This window comes from Colossoma macropomum, unplaced genomic scaffold, assembly GCF_904425465.1.
Source record: "Colossoma macropomum unplaced genomic scaffold, Colossoma_macropomum, whole genome shotgun sequence".
Classification (NCBI taxonomy): domain Eukaryota; kingdom Metazoa; phylum Chordata; class Actinopteri; order Characiformes; family Serrasalmidae; genus Colossoma; species Colossoma macropomum.
In genome coordinates, this window is record NW_023494789.1 from 24,559,791 (window position 1) to 24,568,476 (window position 8,686).

Below are 8,686 nucleotides of genomic sequence, written 5' to 3' on the forward strand. Positions count from 1 at the left end.
TCTAAGCACTGCAGTCATTCCAAGGTGCTTCAAGTCCACCACCATCATCCCTGTGCCAAAGAAGTCTCCAGTGTCCTGCCTCAATGACTACCGTCCCATTGCACTCACTCCCATCATCATGAAGGGCTTCGAGAGGCTTGTCATGAGGCACATCAAAGACCAGCTCCCCCCTTCACTGTAACCACTGCAGTTTGTGTATCGCCCCAACCGCTCAACAGACGACGCCATCTCCACCACACTCCACCTGGCTCTTGCCCACCTGGACAATAGAGACACCTATGTCAGAATGTTGTTCATAGACTTCAGTTCAGCATTCAACACCATCATCCTTCAGTAGCAGATTGAAAAACTGAGCCTGCTGGGCCTGAATACCTCTCTCTGTAACTGGGTCCTGGATTTCCTGACTGAGAGGCCTCAACTAGTTAAGATTGGTAAAAACATCTCCAGCACCACCGTACTGAGCACCGGTGCACCTCAGGGCTATGTGCTCAGTCCACTGCTGTTCAGTCTACTGACTCACGACTGTACTGCAAAGTACAACTCATGATACGACTGTGGTGGGTCTGATCAGCAAGAACGATGAGTCAGCATACAGAGAGGAGGTGCAGCGGCTAACGAACCGGTGCAAAACTCACAACCTGTTTCTGAATGTGGACAAAACTAAGGAGATGGAGATTGTTGACTTCCAAAGAGTGCGAGGTGACCAACCCCCACTGAACATAACTGGCTCTGCTGTGGAAATCGTCAGGACCACCAAGTTCCTCGGTGTCCACATCACAGAGAACCTCACCTGGTCCTTCAGTTTTATGGATATAACATCAGTGCTGAGTGTTCAGATATTAGACATGGTATATTTGATCTATCGTCATAAAACGAACACCTGAGTTAACAGTTTTTACTCTCTGTTCTTAAAGCGGCCAAAAAGAGCAAAGTGGCCTGTTTTTTTGTGAGGGGCTCAAACGTGTGCAGTTGAACCGCTGCCATGAGAGCCTAGTTCTTTACGTTATCTGAAAGATGCCACTATCAATCATTTTGCATTCTGACACACCCACATGGTTCTGAGCAGCAACTCAGACATTTTGGAGCATTTTGTTTCTATCAAACTGTATTCATTTATATATTGCTGCTGTTGGAGCAAAACGATCACTTTACAAGAGAAGGAAAAAACTTAAACAACTTCTATTGTAAGTCAATAGAACCAGACTTCTACAAAGAATGTAAAGCGCACTAGACATTTTCAAATTATCCCAAAAAATGAAAAATGAGGTTTTGTTTCAACAGCAGTGATATTTTTCTTGAATAAAACTGGTAAATGCTTATTTTGCAGCATGACCATTAAAACAAAACTGAAGGGAGGATGGTGGATGATTTGCATGTTGGCTGGTATAATTAAGATCTGAGAAATGGGAGGGTGGGAGGTGTTATGATGTGGTTTAGGTTCTGATGCTGGATGATAAGAGAGCAGCCTGCAGTTATTCTGGGAGAGAAGGGAAACATACACTATAATGAACTACACTGCTCTACTGCACACACACACACATACACACACAATAACTACACAACTCTACTGCTCAAATTATTATTACATATAGCTTAACGACCAGTCTCCCGGCCTGTCCCAAAGTTCACATATGCATTAAACTTGACCCTTTCTTGAACATCACTATACAGAATACTACTGGGTAGGGGTCTGAATCTGTCTCTTTCAGACGATGTGATACGCATCTCGATACACAGTTTATGATATGATCCAAAATGACACAGTTAAACAGGTAACGACTCAATACACTTTGATTAATTACAGAGCCGATATGACTTGGTTCAGCATTGATATGATTCGGTTCAGTATTGATATGATTCGGTTCAGCACTGATATAATTTGGTTCAGCATTGATACGATTTGGTTCAGCATTGATACGATTTGCTTCAGCATTTATACGATTTGGTTCAGCATTAATACGATTTGGTTCAGCATTGACATGATTCAGTTCAGTACTGACATGATTCTGCTCAGTATTGATACGATTCGGTTCAGCATTTATACGATTCGGTTCAGCACTGATATAATTTGGTTCAGCATTGATACGATTTGGTTCAGCATTTATACGATTTGGTTCAGCATTAATACGATTTGGTTCAGCATTGACACAATCCGGTTCAGATCTGGTCCAGTTAAATCAATGATTTGTCCCTGTTTCAGTTCAGCAAGTAACAATGATTTTGTTGATTTTTCGGCTAGAATTGACTGATAGTGAGCTCTGAAAAAAATACTGTTGCTAGCTTTACCTGTTGCATGTTTAGCTGCAGACTCCCCCTTGGTTAGTATCATACCGTGCTGCCTCTGTAAGTGCATAGCACGGTTTGTCAGTGTGCTTTATAGAAGTTTTTTGACAGCAGTGCTTTTGTCAAGATTTTCTGCTGAACTCTTGCTGAATCCAAAGTATTTTCACACTTTTGACCTTTGAGTTGGTGATGTGTCCCGAAACGTATGTATGTAAGCAAAGAGGTATCAGTGGTGGCGCTCTCTCTCTCTCTCTCTCTCTCTCTCTCTCTCTCTCTCTTTCTCTCTCCTTCTCTTACACACACACACACACACACACACACACACACAGCAGACTGTCAGGTAAATCAATTTCCTGACAACTGTACCGTATTTAGCCATTTTCATTTTTTATTTGAATTGAGTCGAGGCTTATAAATCGATGAAACTGTATCGGACACCGCTGGACTGTTTTACTGATTCAAACTGTTTTTTTTTTTTTACAACCCTACTACCGGGTTAAGTATATATCCCACAGCTCAATTTTGGGGGAAGCTCGGGGGGTCCATCCTTACTGCAATGGCTCTTCTTAAGCACTACAGGACGCATAGCTCACTGTGTCAAGTACAGCGCTAAAGTTATAATTAATAAAAATCACAATAAACAACGGTTTCCCTAAGAAATGTAGGTTGTTTAATGTATGTTACTGTTGCAAAACAACCACAGAATGCTGAACCTGGATAAGAACTGATGTCATTTCATGAGTTTTCTTGAAGTTTCTCATTTTCTGTCATATAATGTCACATCTGTTGCCTGCTCCCCTCCACACCAACAGAGGTCTCACTCACCTGAGATTCATGCCGACACCTGTCTGTAATCAGAAGCCCATTAGTGGGCTACTTAAGTTGTATCCTGAGCTAAGCTTGGTGCGAAGTCAGTCCTCAGTAGCAGTAATACTAACCAGTCAGCAATCAGTAGCAGTAATGTGAACCAATCAGCACTCGGTAGCAGTAATGCCAACCAATCAGTTCTGGAGCTCACTGTGCAGAGACATGTTTCAAACCAGCTTTGGATCAGGCATTTCAGAATGTCGATAGTAACCTTTGAAAAGCTCATCACAAGATCGAATGTGTCTCACATCTGTAGTTATGAGGCTATGAAGGCAAGTCAAAGTTGTGTGTCTGTCTACATTCTGTGTGAAACTGACCAATGGACACTCAGGAAATCACTAAGGACTGAACGTCATGCCGGAAACACTTCATTCTTCATTCAGTCCACATCGGAGACACGAATGAAATGGCATGCAGAGAGTTTACAGCAGCTAAAGTTGCTGCAGCGGTTTTGGAAAGTAGCGATGAAGCCTACTACATTTACCTACTATGTTATTCATACATTCCGCTACTTTTGTGATCCTAAGTCTTTGGTAAACACATTTCAAGCAACAAAACAATTTGTCCTCAAGAGTAAAGCTCTTCACAACAGATATTAAGAAGTTCTAAAACTAGACTTCAATTTTTCAGCTTTAAAGCTGAATTATCTCTGTATACAGTGGTCCAGGTCAAAAGGTCGTATTACAGAGAGAGCTGAGATTGTTCTGAACATTTTGATATATATGTGTACCATGTTGTATGTAAGTGCCTTTGAAGGCACATTTAAGAACATATGCAAAAATTAAGAAATTAATTTAATCAAATAATGGAGAAGGCAGAAATAAAAAAAAACACCCAAATATCACAAAAAGAGGTTTTTACGCTAAGACAAGGTGGGAAAGGGTGATGGAGAAGGGCTTTTCAAATAAGCAATGACGTGTCACGCCGTAAGTCACATGATTCTGTGATTCCTAAAGATGGTCGATCATGGCGCAGAGCTTTTCAAAGGTTACTCTCGACATTCTGAAAAGCTGGTTTGAAACATGTCTCTGCACAATGAGCTCCAGAACTTCCTAGTGTGTTTGTGTTCCCAGATGTGAGGTGGACGTCAACAGGGTGGCACAGTGATTTCAGCCCTCATTAGGTGGCCACTGCTCATCCTGCCCGGCGTCTCTGAGCTACAGTAAAAACTGTTAAAACTGAGTTAAATCTCTCCATCTGGCTCGTTTCAGTGAAGCCCCTAATGAAGTTTGCTTATGTCATCTAAAAATTCTTCACAAAACTGTAGTGGATGGAAACACAACTTAATTTTATTTTTTTCTGCTGGAATTTTGTAAATGCAAAAACATTTGCAAAATGTTTGAATAGAAGTCTATTCTCAGTATCTCAGTATATTCAGGTATATTCTTCTCTCTCACTCTCTGTCTATTTTTGTTTGACACCCTTTTTTCCTGTGTTGACCACAATATCATATTTGTCCTGTCACATTTAGCCACACACCACATGTCTTTCCACATGCTGATTACTAATTGCCCCAAGTTCAGATACATCCTGTTTACATCATGGAACTTTAAAGAAGTAAATAAACCAGTTTAGTTGTCTCACATTTGCAGCAATTAAATTGCACGAATTGCCTTCCTTCAGAAAACACACCTGAGATGAAAAGAAGCTCACTGTCTTAATGTGCTTGGGTGGGGCAGGTGATTCATTCGAATTTTAATTATAAAGCTTGAGACACAGCAGTACTTACACACAACAATATTACCTTTAAAGCTGGCAAAGTTATTTCTGATAAATTCAATTCAGTTAAATGTTATTGTCACTATACATACTGTAGCGTTCCACTGCTACGGAACACACAGCTCTTCCACAACTGTACGGACTAGCCTCACTGTACAATAAGAGTCTCTGTAGAGGACAAACAGTGAATAAATGCAGTAGAACAACTACCCCAAAACTTATAAGAAAAAACATGTCCCAAACACACCAGACTACCCCCAACTGCCCCTCCCGCCTTACAAAAGTCTTCATCCCTGAGTAATAACAGTGTCCTTAAACCAAGCTGGAAGCCGCACCATTCTTTTGGGGTGTGCTAGGGCGGGGAACCCCCACAAGCTGAGGAGTAGTCTGCACTGACTGGGGTTAAGGGAAAGCATTGAAAGGGGAACCAAGCCTCAGATAGCTCTTCCCCAGCATTGTCTCCCTGTGCTCTGGTGCAGCCTTTGTAAGGGGCCAGCCTGTCATGGTGTAGTGCCACTCTGCGCCCGCGGGGTAGGAGCTGCACCCTGTACACAACTTCTCCTCACCTTTCTATTTGGTGAAATAATCCATGACAGACAAACACAAGTCTCCCAGCAGTGCGAGGAAATGGCCCTACTATGTCGACTCCAACCCATTGCATTTGCTTGCTCACTGGAAACTACTGCAACTGGGCTCAGGACTGCCCTCGGGGTCCTTTGCATGCAGTACACAAGTCACACCCTCTGCAAAAGTCCTCTACATCCCGCCTCAGTTATCCTCAGTAAAAACTCTTGAAGAAGGGTGAAGTGTTTTCGTGACTCCAAAGTAACCAGACACTGCTGAGCCATGCATGACTTTTGAAACTTCCTCCTGCAGCCCCCGAAGCATGACGATCTGTCATCTCTTCTCCCCAGTCACTGGCTCAGTCCAGGTCCACTTTAGAACACCACCCTCTGAGCAAAGGGTGTCAAATTTGGCCCACAGTCCCTTTGTGTATGGAGACAGGATTGCCACCACCTCCCAGTGGGGCCGTTGTTGTGCCCTTAACGACTGTGTCACTGGCTGCAAGTCTGGGTCAGCATTTGTTGATCAGCCCACTCATTGCTGTCCATCTCTTGTAGTACAGCACAGCTTTGTATGGTTGCCTCGCATGCCTCCTCAACCTTTACGCCCTCACCTTGTCTCAGCTCCTGCTCTCTGGCTTCTGTGTGCTCACAGTACTTGCATGTGTGTTCACTACATGGATGACAGGATAGGGCATCAGTGTTACCATGCTGTTCACCCGCACAGTGGGCTATAGTGAATTTGTAGGTCTGTAGCTCTTCTAGCCTATGGACCACCTGCCCCTAAGGCTTACAGAAGGTCATCAGCCACTGCAAGGAATCAAAGCCTGGGAGCAGTGTGAGAATCATGTTCTTTGTTTTCTCCAGTGTTTTTAACATCATACAGCTTAGGCTCCTGAGGAACAGTCCTGGCACCGTTCCTCTTCACCCTGTACACTGCAGACTTTATGAAAAGCTCACCAAACTCCATCTACAGAAGTTCTCTGATGACTCAGCAATCCTTTGACTCATTACAGACGATGACAACAGAGAGTACAGAGAACTGACCCAGCACTTTGTGGATTAGTGTCTGAGGAACCACCTCCTGATCAATGTGGGGAAGACCAAAGTATTTCCGCAGGTGCATTCCCTCCACCAGTGAACATCCAGGGAATGGACACTGAAAAAGTGGACTCTTATAAGTACCTGGGATTTCACCCCTTCACCTAGACTGGACTGGTCAGATAACATTAGTGCACTTTCTAGGACAGGCCAGTGCAGACTCTATCTGCCTAGGAGTCTGAGGTCATTTGGAGTGCAGGGGGCGCTCCTGAGAACCGTTTTCGACACTGTGGTGGCATCAGCCATGTTTTTTGGAGTGGTCTGCTGGGGTAGCAGCATCTCAACTGCGGACAGGAAGAGACTTGATTGACTCATTAAGAAGGCTAGCTCTGTCCTGGGAAGCCCCCTAGACCCAGTGCAGGTGGTGGGAGACAGGAGGATGTTAGCCATACTAGCATCCATACTGGAGAACAGCTCCCACCCCATGCATGAGACTCTGGCAGCACTGGGCAGCTCCTTCAGTGACAAGCTGCTTCACTCAAAGTGTGTGAAGGAGGCTATCGCAGGTCTTTCCTTCCTGCTGCTGTTAGACTGTACAACAAGCACTGCTCCCAGTAGAATCTCCTCCACCCCCCATTAGACCTCACACACCCACAGCACATTCATCACCATTTCCTGTGTGCAATATAATCAATAATACTCCATATGCAATTAGTGTAATATATATATATATGTATATATATATATATATATATATATATATATAGTGTAAAGATCTTTTTGCTTTTTTATTTATGTTTATATTTTTAATTCATCACCATTCCCATGTGTAAAATAATCAGTAATTCATCTGCAATATTCCATGTACAATTCTGGTAAAATATCCTTACAGGGTAAGTATTTTTTATTTTTCATTTATAATTGTTTATATTGTTCATTTTTGTTAATAGAGTTTATGTGAAGGATAGAGTTTATATTTTTCATCATATATTTTTAATCTTTAGTACTGTATATATTGTCTATATAGTATTATACAACAGTTACCAAATATGGATCCCGGCCATCAAATGGACAGACTGGGGTCCTGATTGTCCCAAAGGCAGCGAAAGTCTATGTGGCACCCACTTCATATCTGAATGTAGTGTTTTTTAAGGGTGATTAGCTATCAGCACATCCAAACTATGGTTATAATACTGGTAGCATTTTCTGACGAGGCAAAAGTCGGCTTTTTATTCACATGCTTCTTGTTCATATTTCCTATTCCACCTTAAATGGTGTCTGAGTGGGCAGTGGCCTGAGGCACCAGAATGTAACTGCTGCACCATTTAAGATGAAATGGGAATATTCAAACAAGAAGCTGACTTCATCTTCATGTGATGTAGGCTGTCAAAATATCCCACCTACAGTTTTATGTACAGCTCTACCTGTAAATATGCGCTTTCATTGGACATTTCAATAAGATCACACAATTAGTCAGCACACCAGTACATTTCTGGTTGCTAACCTTAGATAGTGAGGCAATAAATAAGTTAGCACTGTGTGTGATTCATATCAATGATAGCTAAACTAAATAATATTGGTTTGGTTCAGTAGGTCATTTTCTAACTAACTGGCCAGATAAACTGTTTATTTAGCTCAGCGACACTAGCAGTGCCACCATGATCCTGATATTGTCAGATAAAGAAAAGAATACACAGACTCAACAGACAACTAAACCAAGTAAGTTGGGTAAAATTCCTAGGCCACGTCAGTTAGCTATAAAGGTTTCTGTGATTTGGATAGCTCCCATTAGCTAAACATTTAGTGAATAGCAAACTCAGGGCATTGATGACTACTGATAGTCAGCTATTTTTAGCTAACATTTTGCATAATGCTATTTTAATACACAAATGAAAGATGGAAAAATTCAACTCTAAAATGGCATTTTATAATTGAGACAATAAGAATTTACAAACAATGTGAAATCTAGGACAGTAGCCTTTACAGAATAACAGTTCCTAACTTCATAATCTTATCATTAACTCCACATAAGAAAACAGTATTACTAAAACATCCTAACTAGACTCAACCTCCTAAAAAATCTCTGCAAACCTGAAAGGTGGTAGTTTTGTTCTTTCATAAACATTTTTTATGTTCATCAATACCCAAAACAACAGTTATATTCTTTCTTACAGGTTGACACAGGACCTATAAATGTGTATTACATTAAGAAC